The sequence below is a fragment of the Pleurodeles waltl genome, chromosome 2_1 (genome assembly GCF_031143425.1).
Source record: "Pleurodeles waltl isolate 20211129_DDA chromosome 2_1, aPleWal1.hap1.20221129, whole genome shotgun sequence".
Classification (NCBI taxonomy): domain Eukaryota; kingdom Metazoa; phylum Chordata; class Amphibia; order Caudata; family Salamandridae; genus Pleurodeles; species Pleurodeles waltl.
In genome coordinates, this window is record NC_090438.1 from 588,950,557 (window position 1) to 588,969,373 (window position 18,817).

General features: G+C 48.8%; 1 protein-coding gene across 1 annotated transcript in view; it reads right to left on the reverse strand.

Annotated features, from left to right (window-relative positions):
* The window catches only part of NPSR1 (neuropeptide S receptor 1), a 1,383,746-nt gene that overhangs the window by 819,694 nt on the left and 545,235 nt on the right, over positions 1 to 18,817 (reverse strand). The gene's annotated exons all lie outside the window — the stretch shown is intronic.

Sequence of the window (18,817 nt, forward strand, 5' to 3'; positions counted from 1 at the left end):
GATTAGGCGATAGTTGAAACAGGTCAGCGGGTCTTTGCCTGTTTTGGGGATGAGAATAATAGCTGCCCTATTAGCTTCTGAGAGCATAGAATGAGGCTGGGTTTCATTCCAGTATACTATGCAGAGCAGGGGAGCTAGACTTTCTTTGTTGATCCTATGGCATTCTGATGGATAAACACTGAGGCCCGGGGTCTTGCTGTAGGGCAAATCATCAGTTACCTCCAGTGTTTATTTGTGGGTGACATCTGTCTATGAGGCATAGGTATTTTTGGCCGTGAGGTGGGGGTGGCATTGCAGGATAGAAAATCATGAACCTCATTTGAAGTACAAACAGTGTTGGAGGAGTAAAGAGTCTCCTAGTAGGACATTACGGACTATAAAGTATCAAGTGGGTGAGTAAGGAGCCAGCCCTCTGCACAATGAATGGCTGGGATAGTTCAAGGGGCATCTTGTTGTTCCATCTTCTGGGCCAGGAGACAGTCTGCTTTCTCCTCGCATTCATATTGGTGCTGCTTAAGGTGGAACAGTGCAGTTTTAGCATAAGAGGTGTAAAGGGCATTTTTGTCATATTTGGCCTGCAGTGTGTTCAGGGAAGGGGGACCGAGAGTACTGACTATGAGAGAGGCTAGAGTGGATTCCAATTGCAGCTGTTTGCATGAGGCCTCACGCACTTCTGTTGTGAGGTATCATGCATTAGGTCCTCCTGTATTGTTGCCTTCCCCGCTACCCTCAGAGTACTTGGTGAGTCTATAGATCCCTTTTTTATATCAAGTAAGGAACTTAAATACAAGTAAAATTACTCTTTGTCAGTGGAAACATTGTGGTATGATGGGTTGAGATGCCAATTCGGAGGGTGTGGTGGATGGCTTTTAAGTCAAGATGGAGGCAGATGAAGTCATGGTCAGACACCTCGGTCGCAACTATTTTGGCGTCCACCAAATGGCTAACCAGAGCCTCACTGAGGAGAAAAAAGTATATTCTATACCGGGTGCCATGCACCCCAGATATGCAGATATGTAGGGGTGGTCCCTCTCAGGAGAGAGGAGCAATCTCCACAGATCGGTCAAGAAAAAAATCTAACACTAGATCACGCAGGATTCCTCTCTCCATGCATGTTGCGATGTAGGGGGTGATCAGATTTATTTAGGAAGAGATCTGGAAGAATGTTCCAGTTCCCTCCAAGAGAAAATTTGGCCTGGGATGTTGTTGAAAAATCTTAGTCAGAGTCGTGTAGGAAGATTTCTTGGAATTGGTCGGGGCATACACGGAGCCGATGAGGAGGACCTGATCACAAAGGAAGACCTTGATAAGGACAAAGTGACCATGTGGGTCATGCCAAGCCAGGACGGTCATGGCAGGCAGGTGTTTAGCCAGCAAACTTATGACCTTGCACTTATTGTATAGCTTGGCAGAAGGCGCCACACCTACACCTGTCCGGACCTTGCATTGGTGCTACTCTCTTCTCACTGTTTCTGCAGAGTTTCTGATTCTCCTCATTGGAAAGGTGAGTCTCTTGGAGAAGAGCAATGTAGGGCTTAAGGGAGCATGTATAACTAATGATCTTCTGGCATTTAGGGCCAGATGTAGCAAAAAAACATTTTGCGACTTGCAAATTGCGAGTCATAGCGACTCGCAATTTTCAACTCGCAAAATGTTATGCAGAAAGGTGTCTCAGACACCTTCTGCGACTCGCTATGGGGTCGCAAAGACCCACCTCATGAATATTAATGAGGTGGGTCACAGTTTGCGACCCCATAGCGAGTCCATGCACTCACAGGGATGGTGACCTGCTGGATACAGCAGACCACCATGTCTGTGACTGCTTTTTTAATAAAGCAGTTTTTTTTTTTCTTTTTGCAGCCCGTTTTCCTTAAAGGAAAACGAGCTGCAAAAAGAAAAACTTCTGAAACCATTTGGTTTCGGTTTTTGCAGAGTAGGCAGTGGTCCATAGGACCACTGCCTGTTCTGAATTTTTTTTTGGGGGGGCATTCACAAAGGGGAAGGGGTCCCATGGGGACCCCTTCCCTTTTGCGAATGAGTTACCATCCTCTTCAAGTGGATGTTAACTGTGAGTTGGTTTGCAACCGCATTTGCGGTCACAAAGCAACTCAGCATGGCGATGCGGTCGCAAATAGGAAGGGAATACCCCTTCCTATGTGCAAGTCGCAGCCTCAAATTACGAGTCGGTACCGACTCGCAATTTGCGGTTGTGCATCACGTTTGGCCTTTTGCGTGTCGCAAACTGCGTTTTTCGCAGTTTGTGACGCGCAAAAGGCTTCCTACATCTGGCCCTATGTGTCATGGGTGAGGCCATTCACATACAAGGAGATCACTGTCAGGTGAAGAGGTGAGGACATACACTCTTGGAAAGCCCCGAATAGAAGGGCTTGGGGGGATAAAGCCAGAGGCTTAAGGGGAAGGGAATTCGGGGGATAGGGAATGGAAGGGGGCACTATGGACAGGCATTTAACAATCCACCCTTGGGAAGTAGCAAACCTACTGTGAACAGACCAGAGGTAATGGCAATGGAAAAGGAACACAGTGGTTAAGGCCTCTCAAAGTATGGTGTATGATGTGGGAGATAGGAAAGGAGGGGTAGCCATCCTGCTGCAAAGCATATGGTGAGGGGTCACAAAAATAGAGAAATCAGAAATCAGAGGGCATCTGGCTTACCATCATGGGGTACCACAGTCAGCAGGGTGTATGTGATGTGGGTGTGGTGAAAAACAAATTGACCTGACCCATGTGGCCTCAGGAGCATGGAGTCTCATCAGGAAGGCTGCACGTTTCAAAGGGACTGGGATTTTTATATAAGATGTGCATCCTTGTGAGGATGGTGCAGCTTCGGGCAACCCTACCACTGGTGTGTAACTTCCTCCAAGCACTGTGCTCCACAGATGGACACCTTCGAGGAGCCCCCATATTGAAGGGAAGAAGCGCATCAGAGGAGAATGTGGTTCGGGGCCTTGGTCCATGCCAGTTGGCACAACTGCCACCAGACATCCCCCCAGTAGGCCAGGATCAACTAATTCCATCATCTTCTTATCCTAAGTGATCAGCATGACTGCGGGGTCCAGGAGGCCATAGCAGATGCTGTATCACTGAAGATTGAGGATGTAGTTGAAGGAAGTGCCTGCAGATGGCCTGTGTCTCTGGGGAAATGTCCTGAGAAAGTAAAAAATTTTGCCCGCCATGTTGAAAAATGCCATGATTTTTTGCCACCTGAATCACTTGACAGGCATGCTGCTGTTGCAAGAAGCAGGCTATGATCTGCCTCGGACAGTCCCTGAGCAGGGGTGGTGTTGACAGATCCTGTGGGCTCTCTGGAACTCCATAGAAAGGCTAAAAGGTAAGCCCATTAGGCAGGGAGGAAGAGAGGCAGGACGTCCCTGATGTCATTGCCTTCCAGTTGGCTCTGTTAAAGGCGCCTTCCAAATTCACAATTTTCTGCTGGAGGCGATGTTATCCTGCTCCCAGTTGATGGAGGCCAAGATTTAGTCATCAATCTGGTCCAAGACAGATTCAGCCATAGTCTACCTAGTGTTGTAAGATATATTGCCCTGGTAGATACCCTGGGTGTCCACCCAGGTTTTGGAGGTATTGCCTGCCACTTCCAAAGGCATAGTTTTATACCTTAGTATGACATCCATGGCAGACACAGAGGAGGGCTCTGTGTCTTTCCCTGTTGTTGACTGTTTCCCCACCACCACCGCTGTGAAGAATAACTGTCTAGGTGATTTGGTCATGATGAAGGGGCAGTCAGGTTGAACCAAGGTAGACCAGGAGCAGCCCCTCATGGGGGTGAGGGACCAGGAGTGGGCCACTGGGAGTGAGCAATACCAGGGCCAGGTGAGGTATAAGCATGGTGGGACAGCACGGTCAAAGGTAGGCCACCAGGCAAAGCTTCCCAAAAGTAGCTCAGAAGAAGGGTGGATGAGCAGGCCTGCCAGGACTGGCACAGTGATGTTGAGCAGTGGTACAGTTTACTCCACCATTGACAGCATGGGCCGGTACCTCTGACCCCTGGGCCACAGGCTCTAAAAGCACATCTCTGGGCTAATGTGTGTCTTGTATCTAATAAAGGATGTGACCTGGCACTCAATGGGAAAGAGGAACCAGGCCAGTACCCCCAGCTCACATAATCCAAGGAGGGAGGTAGATGTGCGAGGAAGGGGGCACATGCAACCCCAATGGGCCAGGTCAGGCAGGAGTGGAGGCTTGATACAAGGGTAGAGCCACCCCTGGGCAGGCTTCCCAGTCAGGGCCCCCTCACTTCTGAGAGACAAGCCTACAATGGAGGAAGGCCTCAGGCAGTGACATTCTGTCTAACACAGAAGATGAAGGGCAGCTAGGGGTCGTGTTGTCCCTCAGTTACCAGTGGAGAGGTGGGGAGCAGCAACTGGGGAAGGTGCTGGTCTTTCTGGCCTGCACAGGGATGTTGTAGAGGGGAATGAGGCCTGTGATGTAATGGGTGTGGCCACCTTCTGACCCAGGGTGCCGGCTATGCAGGGGCGATAAGTGAGGATGGCCCTGGGACAATGAGGACTCCCTGCAGCCCCGTAAGTTGGAGGCCGGGCAATCGGCTGTGTAGGAAGAATCTCAAGAATGTAGATGCAGTGGATTTGGGGGCCTCCAAGCAGTGGAGATCGCAGCACAGCTGTAGTGACAAGTTGAGCCGCTCCAGCTTGGGCCACACTGGGTGGCATATAGAGGCTCTGTGTTGCAGACTCCAGATGGCGGTTGACGTCTCCTGAGGGCAGGAAACCCCTCTCTGAGCAGCGGCTCTCCCGGATGGTGTCAGGAGGAAGCCCATAAGCCATGTGCCGGCTGCGCTCAATTTACCATATACAAATTGCCCATTACTTGTGAAATTATAATATGCTTCAACCTGCTTAAGTATGTGACAATAACAACAACATAACTAATAACGCTAGGCAAACTGCCTAAAATGAAAAGTGGCTTCTACCTGTTAGCCACACTGTAATCCAACCCTTTATTACTTAGATAAAAAAGATTCGTCCCAATTCACAGAGGTAGCCTTAGGCCCTCTTTATGAACACAAGGGTGAACACTACTTCGCCGGTGGTGGCGGCAAAAACCGCTAACAGAGGAGTGGTCCGGACCGACAAATAATGAACCAAGTGAAACACAGGCATCCTGAAAACCACCCACCGCCAGTAGAGGAGTGCAGACAACGACGGCAGAGTCTTCCCATAGGCCGACAGAAAGGCCCAACCCGCCCATCAAATAATGAACCACTAGACCGCCGTCAGTTCCGGGGAGGGAACCACCGCCGCTCAAAGCCAGGCGGAAACAAACCCAATATAAGGAAACACTCACTGGAGGCTCATACAACACGCCAAAGCAGACATGGATGAAGAGCTGCAGATCATGCCAGCCCTGCTCCTTGCCATATACCTCCATGACCGAGACCACTGATGAAGACGACAACGGTAAGTACCGCAACCTACGAAAAAGGGAGGAAAGGGCACAGTTACATGTCAACCTACTCCACCCACCCTGCAACGCTCCATAACCATTCACAACAGCACAATCCAGAAATCCTACAGCAAGAGGTACTTACCCGACACAAGGCAAATCCAACCTGACCATGGTACCTACAAATGCCCCACACCCACAAACAATGAAACGAGAGACCAAGGTTCAAGAGTGTGCCGCCAAAACTCAGGCCACACATAAACTTTTAATGCAGCTCACTGAGCAAACGATTCACATTAAGGCCAATGGCCAGTCCATAGTGCCAGATGTATTTGGGCTACAATGGCCCCAACCTGACTCCTAAAAGTGTTACGGTACTCCAACAATGGGGCATCCAGGCACCTCGGGGAACAGGGGCAGGAATTGGTGGGGGTGGGGATTTACGACGGGGGTAGGGCTTGGATTTGCATTTGTAAGGTGGAGGGTGTTTGGGTTTGGCCTTGGAAGGTGGGGGAGTGTGCTTTGACCGGGTGGAGCCAGATGGAATTGGCTCTTCTTCCTCTCTGGGGAAGGGGCTTGGGAATGTGAAGGGCAGACAGGGGCGGGCTGTGAAGTGGAAGGAGTGGAAAGGGCAAGGAGGTGCACACATTTAGGGACAAGACAGGGTGGTTCAGTGGGGTGGAAGAGGTCAGCACAGGAGACAAAAATTTTTTGGGGAGAAATTGGGTTGGGCTTGGAGGAGGGTGTGGGAGTGGAGGCAGAGGGTGTGGACATAAGTGGTGTAGTGGTGCGTGTTGTGGGTGCAGGTGACTGGGCAGTATGCTGAGGTGTGGTGAATCTGTGATGGGTGGGTGTCTTGGTACATTTGTGTGTTTTTGGAAGAGGGGGGATGGACACAGTGGGAGAAGACAGGCTGTCAGTGCGGATGTATGTTTTGTGGGTGTCTGCAAGTCTGGTGAGTGTGATGCATGTGTCAACTACAATAGTTGGGGGGAGTGCAGGTGTGGTGTCAGGGGTGCATGTCTGGATGTCGGCTATTGTTGTGAGTGCAGGAATAGGCTCAGCAACAGTGACTGAAGGCGCAGTGCCTGGGGATGTGCATGTAGAGGGGACAGACAGGGAGGCAGAAGAGGTAGGCACACTAGGGGAAGTGGATGTTGCTGTGTGTGCATGTGTATGTTGGCTGTGTGAATGCTTGTAGTGGGAGGTGTGATGCTTGTGTTTAGAAGTGTGCTTCTTGTGTGTTGAGTTGTTTGACTACATGTAAGAATGTGTGCTTTGGACGGGTGAAGGGAGTGGGGTGCTGGAAGGGGTAGAGGTGGTTGGAGGAGGGACGGAATGACCAGGGAAACTGGCTGTCATCAAAGAGGAGGCCAGAGCCTGAAAAGATCTCTGTATGCCAGACACAGCACCATGAATGCCATCCAGATAGGCATTGGTCTGCTTCATCCCTAATGCTAGCCCCTGGATGGCATTGACGATGGTTGTCTGCCCTACAAAGATGGTTCTCAGGAGGTCAATAGCCTCTGCCGTGAGGGCAGCAGGGCTGACTTGGGCAGGGGAGGGGGTGCCTGGGGTGAAGGAGATGCCTACCCTTCAGGGTGAGAGGGCACGGGCAACTCAGAGGGGAGCAAATGGGAGGATGGTGATGGCATGGGGTGGTGGAAGATGATACTGTAGGGCTGTGCCCACTAGAGTCCGCCACTGCCAGGGAGCCCCCATCGGAGGAGGTATTGGAGTCACTACCTCCAGTGGTAGTTGCCTCCCCGGTGGTACTCCCCTCGCCATCTAACCCACTGGTCCCCTTGGCGTCGGATGACTATGCCTCTGAGGATCTGTGGGCCGCTGCATCCCCACTCGCCGGTGCCTCAGCTCCCTCTCCAGATGATGCTGATGTACACAAACAACACAAGAAAACAGGGATGGGGAGACAAAACAGGAGAGTCACTTGTAAATAGCGCAAAGGAGTGAACATAGTGGCCATACATACACCCACCCAGAGGACCCTCCAACAGGCAGCACCTTCCACTATGCCCATGGCCATGCCCCTGACTAGTGACCTGAACCCTGCTCTACACCCATTCCCTGAACTACCTAAGGACCCGACGTGGAGGAGACCTGACCCAAACACTCCTACACCCTACGGGGGCCATCATGTAGATGGACATCAGTCAGAGTCCCTGCAACTAAGCAGCATAAACCCTAATGCACACACAGACATCCATCAAGGGTTAAGATTGTGATATGTGTACTCACCCCCTTGTGACTGCTGTGCAGCCTTCAAGCGCCCGTCCAGGTCTGGGTACGCCACCACCAGGATGCGTAGCATGAGGGGGATCAGTGACCGACGGGCACCCCTTTTCTGTTGGGAGGACTTCCCCAGCTGAGCCTCACAGATTTTTTGCACCCAGCGCCGTAGGTCCTCCCACCTCTTCCTGCAATGGGTGCTCCGCCGGCTGTAGGTCCTCAGGGTCCGCACCTCCTTCGCGATGGCATGCCAAAGTGCCCTCTTCTGGTGGGCGCTGACCTAAAAGGGGCACATAGAAATGTAACACTGAGGTCAGCCACTTGGAAAATATGTACAGCTAACTTTACATCCACTATGGGACAAACAGTACAAACATACTAACAGGACATACGCACGCAACATGTCATGAACCATTGCCCATGCAGGGTCAGAGGTGCACACATATGTACTGCCAACACCATCCATTACACACAACCATTGCCTCCAATCCCCCGACTCACCTGTACCTCTGGCCATCCGTAGAGCTTGGCTTATAGGGCAGGACCCCATCCACTAGCCTCTCCACTTCCTCCTGGGTGAAGGCGGGGGCCCTTTCCCCTGCAACACGATCCACTTCCATGACCAGAGGCAGGACACAGCAGTACACTCAGTGGAGTACCTGCTTGCACGAGATCAGGGAGTCAAGTGAAGTTGGGGTGACGAATTAGCATATGTACAGCTGTCTTATGCTCCATCACCGCTGGCGGCGATCATGATATGCCAGGATTCCCCATCCATGTTAACCAATGACTGTGCGAACGGCCGTAAACACCGCCTTACGCTGTTACGTCAACCGCTAGCAGTATGAGGTCACTTGCACCACAACAGTTCTGGATTACAGGGGGCAGACATTTTGGCCTTAACTACGCATTAATTATAATGATATCTGCACAATGCAGGCCCTATTGTTCACCTAACACACCTGTGCATGTGACCATTAACAATACCACACATGGCAAACCCTGAGCAATCATTATGGTCTAGATGAATTTCTGTCAAAAACATTTAGCATTTGAGTCCCTACAATCAAGTCAGCAGTGCTCAATGACTGACAATGTGTGCCTATGTATGTGTGTTCCTCACACATGTTTCAAATTCCCCCTAGGCACCGACCCTTGTGCGCGAGGGAGGGCCCCATTGGTGTACATACCACTTGTGGATATGCGGCCCATGGTGGAACGTCACATCATAATCAATTACAGACTCAACCGTGCAACTATTCTCGAACTTTGTGCATTACTGTATCCTGCACTGACTCCAGCATATCATAATCAGCATGCCATCCCTACTGAAGTGCAGGTGCTCTCTGCACTCCATTTCCTGGCCACGGGCTCATTTCAAGTGACAGTGGGCATGGGTGCTGGATTTTCACAGCCAATGTTCAGCATGATACTGACAAGATTTCTGAATGCATTTGTATGACACCTGCAGTCCTATGTGAGGTTTCCCCAAAGTACTGACCTCCCTGCCATTTATGCGTTTGCAAACATACTCCATGTGATAGGTGCCATCGATGGCACCCACATACCTATAATACCCCCAAGGGTCTGTGAACAGGTGTACAGAAACACAAAAGAACTTTCACTCCATGAACATTCAATTGGTATGTACTACAGACCAGTACATCTCACATGTGAATGCCATGTTCCCCGGTTCATTCCATGATTCCTTTGTGCTGAGGAACAGTAGTGTGCTACACAAGATGGAACAACTACAAGAGGACAGAGGGTGGATCATAGGTAGGTGTTTCTGTCACTAACTGCAACCAAGCAGACAGCCAGGCTGTCTGGCTCAGAGGCTTGACAATAACCTCTCTGTTTTGCACCTTTTTTCTAGGTGATTCTGGCTATCCCAACTTGCGTTGGCTCCTGACACCAGTGAGGAATCCTGGGACAGATGCAGAGAGGAATTACAATGAGGCCCATGGACGTACTAGGAGGGTGATAGAGTACACAATGGGTCTCCTGAGGGCTAGATTTCGTTGTCTACGTATCTCTGGGGGTTCCCCGGCATATGGGCCTGAAAAAGTGTGTAGAATAGTGGTGGCCTGCTGCATGCTGCACAACGTGGCAGTAAGAATTTCTATACCCCTCTTGGAAGTGGATGGTGCTGTATATCCTGACCAGCTTCCTCAGAGAGGGGCCGAGAATGATGGGGATTATGAGGAAGGGGAAGATGTCAATACCAGGACCAAACTGATACAACTCTACTTCCAATAACTATGTGGGACTAAGAGCTGACACTGGTGTATGTCAAACATACTGTCAGTGTGCCTTGTCATCTAGGGGGGTTGAATGTACTAATTGCAGCTGTGTCTAGGTCTGCATAGGACATAATGTAATTTAGTCGTTATTTTTGTTAACACATTTAGGCATAACATGCTACCCAGGAACAAATAAAGTAGTTATCAGCCAGTTGCATCCATAGTTCACTTTGTTCACACATTATGACAGGGGACATTGTTACAGGTGTGATGTGTTTTATTTGGTGCAGGGATTGAATCGTGACATTTACAGTGATGGCAGCTGGTCATTGGTGGTTGTCCTCAATGCCAATATGGTGGCAGCCTTGTTGTAAGTATTGATGGGTCCATCAATGCTTACATGAGTTCTTATTGATTGTTACCACAGTTTGGTGGTTGATTGTGTGGGATAGTTGGTGGATAGATTGTTGCAGAGTCACTTCTTTGACGGGGCCCTGTTTTTGGCAGGGGTTCCAGTCCCATATCTTCGCCTGAGGGTCCGTTTGTGCACCTGCTGTTAACCTATAGGGGATGACATGGTTGTTCCTTGGGTTTCCCCTGAGGGTTGTTAGCGGAATGTTGATCCTGATGCTGTCATGGACCGGTCTGTCTCCTGTGCGGTAGTGGGGGCCTCCTGTACTGTGTGGGTCTCAGACTGGGTTTGTACAAGCTGCAGCAGTGCTCCTGCTATGCTGGGCATTGTGGCATTATGCAGTTTCCACTGCTCCATGGCCTCATGGTGGTGTTCCAACTGCATCCTCTGGCTCTGCTCCAGGGTGGATACTATCTGGGCCAATCTGGCATGGGTATGCTGGTAGGCCAACAGGTCCTCAGAGATCACGTCCTGGGCTGCAGCATCCATCCTGTGCCCCCCCGGTCACTGATGCCCTCCCGCTGGGCCTAGCCCCCTGTGCCTATGTCCCCTGCAAAGGTCTGACGTGCCACTTGTACTGGGCCATTGTCTTCTTGCCTGTTGGTAGTGGGTGACTGTGGCCTCTGTACTTGTGTTCCACCAGTCTGTGGCCTGGATACACAGGTGTGTGGACGGTTGCCCTGGGCTGTTGTTCTTGGCTGGGTGGTAGGGGTGTCAGTGGTATCCTGGGTGGGGCTGCTGGATGGTGACAGTCCAGGACTGTGTGAGGGGCCAGCATGCTCATCAGTGCCCAGGGTTCCATCACCAATGTCCTGTGAGGTGCCTCTGTCTCCCTGGGGGGCACTGCCACTCCTTGTCCTGTCCGCCAGGGTGGCATGGGTGGTGGTGCCTGTTGGGGGAAATGGACATGTCTGTTACAAATTAATGATCGGATGGGGTGCACAGGGCAGGGCTGTTTTGTGCAGGTTTTACACTTTGATGTCAGCAGGGTGCCTTTCTGAGGTTTGCAATGCATTTTGCTTAGGATTTGGAGATGCATTGTGGGTGGTGTAGTGCCATTGTGATTCCTTGCAGGGGTAGGTGGCTGTGCACAGGGGGAGGGATGTGGGCCAGTTAGTAGGTTTGTGGGCATGCAGGGTGACTGGATGTTGTCAATGTGGGCTGGGTGGGGTAGTGGTCCTGGGTGATGTTGAAGGGGTGGGTAGTGCATGCATTCCAGGTTGGTGGAGGTCCTCCCTCAGTCTTCTGGACTGCAATGTGGTGCCTGGATGCCATGGCCCTAACCTTTCCCCGCAGGTCGTTCCATCTCTTGTGGATGTCGTCCCTGGTGCGTGGATGGTGTCCCACTGCATTTACCCTGTCTGCCATAGCTCCATCTTCCTGGCGATGGGTGTGTGCTGCACCTGAGCACCGAATATTTGTGGCTCCACCTTCAGGATCTCGTCCACCATGGTCCTTAGCTCCCTTTCTGTGAAGCGTGGATGTTTAGGGGTGACATGGTGAGTGTGGTGAATGGTGTCAGGGTGGAATCGTGGTGAAGGTGCTCTTCTGTGGTTCGGTGTGAGTCTTGTGTATAGTGGCGTTCGGTGTCTGCTTCTGGTGTTTTCTGTCTTTGTTGGTCTACTTTCATTGCAAAGGATTATGGAGTGTGTCTGTGAGTGTTTTATGGTGTTGTGGATGTGTATCAGGTGTGTGGGTTTCTAACTCATCCAATGTGTGCACTTCTTGCTGTTGGGTCTACTTGCCGCCTGTGGCGGTCTGTACCGCCAATGGTCGTTCAGTTTCCACTGACCACCAAGGTGATTTGTGCATCTTTATTTGGAGGGCGGGACGTGGGTGTGCTAGGAGGTGGCGTGGTGGGAGGTCCAACATTTTTGCCGACAGGGTCCTGGCAGTGACTGGTGGACTGGTGATTTTTGGCGGATTCTGGATCTTGGTTCATAATATGGCGGGGTTCTATTTACCGCCAATGATGGTCTTCTGTTCACCGTCGCCACGGCGGTCAGCGGTCTTTACCGCCGTATTCATAACGACCGCCTTAGACATTTGGGGGGTCATTCCGACCCTGGTGGTCCATGACTGCCAGGGCCGGGGACCACGGAAGCACCGCCAACAGGCTGACGGTGCTTCCTGGGCCATTCTGACCGCACCGGTAAAGCCGTGGTCAGAAAAGGGCAACCAGTGGTTTCCCGCCGGTTTACCCCTGGCCCAGGGAATCCTCCATGGCGGCGCTGCTTGCAGCACCGCCATGGGGATTCCGACCCCCTTCCCGCCATACTGGCATGGGCAGTGCAGGGGCCCCCTAACAGGGCCCCATAAAGATTTTCAGTGTTTGCTTTGCAGACACTGAAAATCGCAACGGGTGCCACTGCACCTGTCGCACCCCTTCAACTCCGCCGGCTCCATTCGGAGCCGGCTTCATTGTTGAAGGGGGTTTCCCGCTGGGCCGGCAGGCGGCCTTCTGGCGGTCGCCCGCCAGCCCAGCGGGAAAGCCAGAATGGCCGCCGCGGTCCTTTGACCGCAGTGCGGTCATTCGGCGGTTCCCGCCAGGCGGGCGGCTCCCCCCGCCCGCCGGGGTCAGAATGACCCCCTTGGTCTAAATTTTGACCAAACGTCGAAGTTTGCGATTTTTGGGAATTCACAAAGGGCATTTACAAGTATTATCTTGACGTCTGCATTTGGGGTGGATCTCCATTGCGTGGAAATGTTAGAAAGAGATACCCTTCTAGAAGCTAAATTGTATAGTGTGAAAAGATAAAATCTCACCTTCCCCGTTTCAGTAAATGGTGGGATCCTAGGCAAATATAAATACTCAGGACACATGTCCTAAAAAACAAGAAGTAGGTTGGACAAACCAAGGTAGGCAGTGTGCAAGTGACATCACAGTGCATGACATCATGGTGTATCTAATTGGACTTGACCTCACAACCCGTGGCCTCAAAGAATGTGGCATCAGACCTTAGCACCTTAAGACATAGGTTTAGCAAGTGAATTATGAGTATGTTTGACCGCTTTACTATATTTAACAAATTAGCTTTTGCTTTGGGGTTGTGCCAAAAAAGTTAGGCAACCTTGACGCAAAATCTGGGCTTCAATTTATAAATTTATTTTTTAGAGGCTCTGCCACTAAGAAATTGGCATACAGGAGAAATGTGGCAGTAAATCAGTTCTGCTTAATTGGCGCAAAGTCTGCATTTTAAAATATCTTGTGGGGGTTAAGGCATCTACTGAAGAGATCTCTGAGTGTCCAGTATATCTCAGGGAATAATAAAAATGTGTATGATGTACAGCACATGGACACCCTGCATTGGATTAAGTTGCGCTATAAAAGAAAGAAAATAAAATAGTGGTATTTAAATTGTTATTTGTGTAAATTCTGTAGCAGACCATCACATCTGACATACTTACAGTGCATACCAATCTCTTAAATGCAGGGACTGAACAGAGTGAAAACCATGTCTCTCTTAGATACCTATGAAGTTATAGCAAGCTGTGTCATTTTTTCCCTAAATATCTGCTAGGTTTGATGCTCCAAAAAGCTTCCAGCTAGAATAAGCAAACAAAAGGAGGCCTGATAGCCCCTTAATTTCGACCTTTGTCTTGAGCCAGCAGAAATGTACAATCACAAAGCACTCTTTCATGCTGCCCAGAAGAAATCAAAGCACTTCTGAAAGTGTCAAAATACATTGGGACGAAATGGCTCTGCAAGATTGAAGTGAGAGGGGAAATTCTTTTGTCCCCTTGTCCTCCTCACCCTCGTCCCCCACACTCCAAAATCTGGGGGAGATACATCCCCCGCATCCCCCAAACTTCCTACGCCCATGAGCACTGGCATCTTTCCCAGGCACTTGGCTCCAGACCAGATCATTTTTAATATGCATTTTACATTTACCAGGCTTCCTAGTCACTAAACTTCCTGAGGTTTTAGCTTGAAAACAATTAAACAGATACATTGGCTTTCATTTAGGACTTTTTTGTTCGCCTAACATTTGTATGTCGAAAAATGCTTTGCAGATAGACTGTGCAGCACTGTTTTTCTGTCACACCCGTGTGTATTCTCTTTTTGATATATTCAAATTAATTTAAAATAAAGGTTCCTTTTCGAAAGTGATAATTTAATTTCAAAAGCCACAAGAGGAAGCCATCTGGCAGAAAGACATGGGAGGATCCTCTGAGTGAACACAATCTTGAGAGGCAATTGGAAGATAAATATGTTTCCAAATAAGATTAGTATGTAATATTTGCCAGAAAGGTAGTCCCATGGACATGCGAGGGCACAGAGCACAAATGAATGATTGACATCTGGAAACAATGTAGCAATTTTCAAGATGATCCGGTTATGATGAAGTTGTGAGGAACGAAAATAGGGGACTCGACAGCAAAAATAACAATAAATAACAATAAATAAAAACACTGAGAAATTTTCTAAAGGACCAAGCTGTGGGTGTGTGAGGAGAATTTGAGAGAGAATCATAGAGATAATTTGAGATACATTTTCTGAAACAAAACATTAACTAAAAGAATAGAGCATTTGATTGAAGAGATAGTTCTGTGTTAGGGAACACACACATGAGAGTTTGCAATATACATGTATGTATCACAGAAAGCAAGTGAAAAGAATGAGGTCTATCTCCTCCTACTACTCTCCCTTGTTCAGAGGCTCTATGCTCATGGGCACATTGATGTTCCTCCATTTGTTCCGTCGACGCCTGTAATTAAATGTCATGACCATATCCCCACCCCAAATAAATGGTGCCAAAGTTGTTCTGCCCACCATTGTGTAGATGGGGCAGTTACCCCCGATTCACTCCCCCCGAGGGGGGCAAAAAACCTACTAGATGCCAGGGAATTAAAAAAGTAAACACATAGTGGGGGTGGTGGCTATCCACCAGTATGGGCATGGTAATGCCCCCACCCCAACTGAAGGGGGTAACAGTCTTTCATCTCTTCCCCCGTACACTAAAACAGCAGCAAGAGGACATTTGATTATTTTGGGTTTTGATTATACATTTGGGCCATGAGAGCTTGGCTAACTCTCTTAATCAACCCACTTGGACTTTGGGATGCTGCCATGTAGAAAAAGTGTGATTTGTCTTTGCTCTTTTGCAAGCAGGAGTGCAAATAATCTTTATTTTCACTTATTAACTCTGACATGCGATTGTCAGGGTCAACATCCATCCATTTTATCCCTACTTTTTTTTTGCCCTGTTGGATACATGCATTCTATAGCATCCTTATTTTTGTTTAATGGCGAATCCAGCAATAATTTTAGAATAAGAGGTTTACAATCACTGATTCAGTTTTTCCATACCACCAGGCTGATTGGTGTCACACTATGATTCCTGGAAACCAATGTATGGTCTATATTAATCTGTCCTCTTAGGCCAATAAATATTGATAGGTTACAATCGTTCCCTCTGGCATTTTGAACCATAAAGTTGAGATCATAATTAAGTGGTAGCTTATTCAGAGTTGTGCCATACAGAGAATGGGTAAAGTGTCCGCACTTCCTCATAAGGATCATCAAAGCCACAAACCTCATTCAGTGCTAATGACATATTTGGCTGTGTTGAAATCTCCTCTGCATAATATAAACAAGTCCTTCTCTTTATCAAGGAGAAAACTCTCTAGTGCATTGCCCAAGACTTTTACAATGTTTGCCCTAGTACTATCAAAGATATTATTATAATAGTTTAATAAAAAAAAATCAGGATTATTATCCAAATTTAGTAAAACAATCTGGTAAAAGGGTGAAACAAGAGAAGTTTTGATGATTGTAAAAAGAGCTGTGGTAGAAATTAGAACCATGAAAGCACCCTTTGTTCTTCCCATTCTAGATACTGTAGCGGCTGTGCATAATCAAGTAAATCTAAATCTAAAGAATATGTACACCATGTTTCCCGTATACAGGCAATCGGGGCCCCCTTAACAAATGTTTCACAGTCAACATTTTTTAATTTGTTAGCCAAGCTGACTATGTTACAGGAGACTAATCCCATACTCCTAATGGACACTGATCCCATGCCTACGTTGGTGTGATTATGGCTTCCCTCTGTAACAATGTCAATGTTTTTATTGACTCCACTAGTATGCATTGTTCCTTTTCTTCATGTGTAAAGTTGGAATTAGTGGGAATTACAAGTTAGCCTCTTTCTTCCAGATGGAATGAGGGGGAAACGTGATTGCTAAGTGGTATTGCTGGTCATATTGTACTACTTTTGTTATGAGGATTATGTTTCTTTGGTAAGAGGAGAAGACCATCTGGTCTATAAAAATAGCCCAGAGGGCTAGTATTACTTCCATAAGTCACAAGTTGGAGATTGGGCAATATACCTTCAACCAAGTGAGGATGTCCGAAGTTTACTATTATGCAGTCCCCATCCTGTGACGTCCACAGATGGCCTATCCAGCTGACTCTTCTTTCCATTATTATATGCTTAGAAGCTAGATTTACTGTGTAAGGCTTTCTACGATTCAATTTACCACTTCGTTTTTAAGCTCTTCACCAGATTCCCTATGTAGAGTCCTCAGAGTGGGTACTCCTTTTAAGATGATAACATAAGGTATAGATTCCAAGGTAAGATGGATAACATCACTCTTTAAATATTGCAATGTTTCGCCATTCTTGTTGTGTTGCCTGCTGTGTTGCTCCTGCAATGGGTTGTGAGTGGAAGCACTAGAGAGGGTGAAATGGGCCTGTTAGTCCCCTGACTATGAGTGGTCTTAGGTAATTGAGCCTTGTTTACCATGTGAGGCTGAATTAAGAGGCCAGCATTGCAAGTTTCAGTGGTGGCTTTCTCAGTGGCTATACCGTCACATGCGGTAAATGGCTTTCCTTTTGGTGGTGAGAGAGAAGGCAGATGGTTTGACTGTTTTTGTGGGTCAGACAGAGGGACCACGCTTGTCCTACTGAAGAGTTACCTTCTCAAATCTGTCTGATGAGTGCCATTCATGTTGGAGAGCATGAGGAGGAGATCTGGCTTCAGGGACGTTTGCTGCTGTAGAGCGAAGAGCTGTTCATCACTGGAGATTTTCATTGGCAGTCATTGCAAAGGATTGCTTTTGGCACAAGAGCAGGTCCCACTGGAGCTTTATGTAGGTGATAATCATGGGCAGTCAATACTTGGCACAAAGAGGTAACTTTGTGGTCACAAGGAACTCAGAACCGCTGTAGTTTCATCTTCTCTTCAGGAGGAGTGCACTCTGATGCCAGAAAAAGACCTGAAGAGGCTCTTGAGATCAAGACTCAGTCCAGCAAAGGCCAGCAGCAGGGCCTAGACAGATCCAGGCAAGTTCATTTGGTGCTGGTCAACTGGGTAGTTTCAGGGAGGCCTCTGGTGTAAGCCAACTGACCCCTAGAGTCACTTCTGGTGAGCCTACATTCAAGGGAGGCAGGTCCAATCTTCTTTTGTCAGCCAGTAGTGCAGTCCTTCTACTGAATCTTCTACAGGTTCAGAAGTCTTCTGATGAGAAGTTCTGAAGGTGCCACTTTTATACCTGGCGTCAGACTTTGTGGTGGTAATTCCCTGGCTTACCCCCCAAACTGACTCTGGTCAGTTATTATCCCAGTGGTAGTTTTGGCTCCAAAGTGTTTAGGGTGACAATGGCAGGGGGAGGCCTGGTGTCAGGTTTGTTTGTGTGTGCTGCAGGCAGTGCCCTTTCAAATGTAATTGGGTCAGAGTACTCCTCCGCCTCAGCCATTCTGTCAGGAATACTTTCTCCCTCCACACCTAGGCCTCTTTTGTCTAAATGTCTGGAAGCAATACAAAACCCATAACAGGAAATCCATTCAGCCATATGCCCTTGCACACTAAAAAAAAGGCACATTTGGTTTAGGGCAGAAAAATATCAATATTCTAAAAGTGGTATTTTCGGGATAGTAACCTAAAATCTGACTTTACTATTAAAGAGGATTTTAGATTACCATTTATTTGAGTATAAACATAGGCCCTCAGTACGAACATGGCTGGATAGCCCGCCAGCTGACCATGCTGACGGTCGACGGAAGACTGCCAGTGGCGGCGGCTGGCATACTGCCTTATTCTGAAGCATGGAGCTTCACAGCCATTGATGGTGGTGAGGCCCGCCATGCTGGTGGTCGGTGGCGTGGGTGGACGCTGCTCCACCCTCACCACCATGTCAGACCAGACAACCCACGCCTATAGTGATGCAGTCATAGGTGTGGCGGTGTATGGAGGCGCGGCGATGCCAGTGGAGCAACATCTAAGGAGCTCGTTCCCTCCCGGAGCAGCACCACGGAACAGGTAAGTGCTGTCCAGAAGGGAAGGGGGAGGGGTATGTGTGTGTTGAGTGTGTGAGTGCATGGGGGTGTTTTTGTGTGTTTGTGAAGGGGATGTGTGTCTGCATGTATGAATGCATGTGTGCATGTAGGGATATGTGTGCATGTGGATGTGGGGGGTTGAGGTCTGAGGGGGATATGTATGGAGGTGGGGGGATGATGAGGGATTTGGGGAGG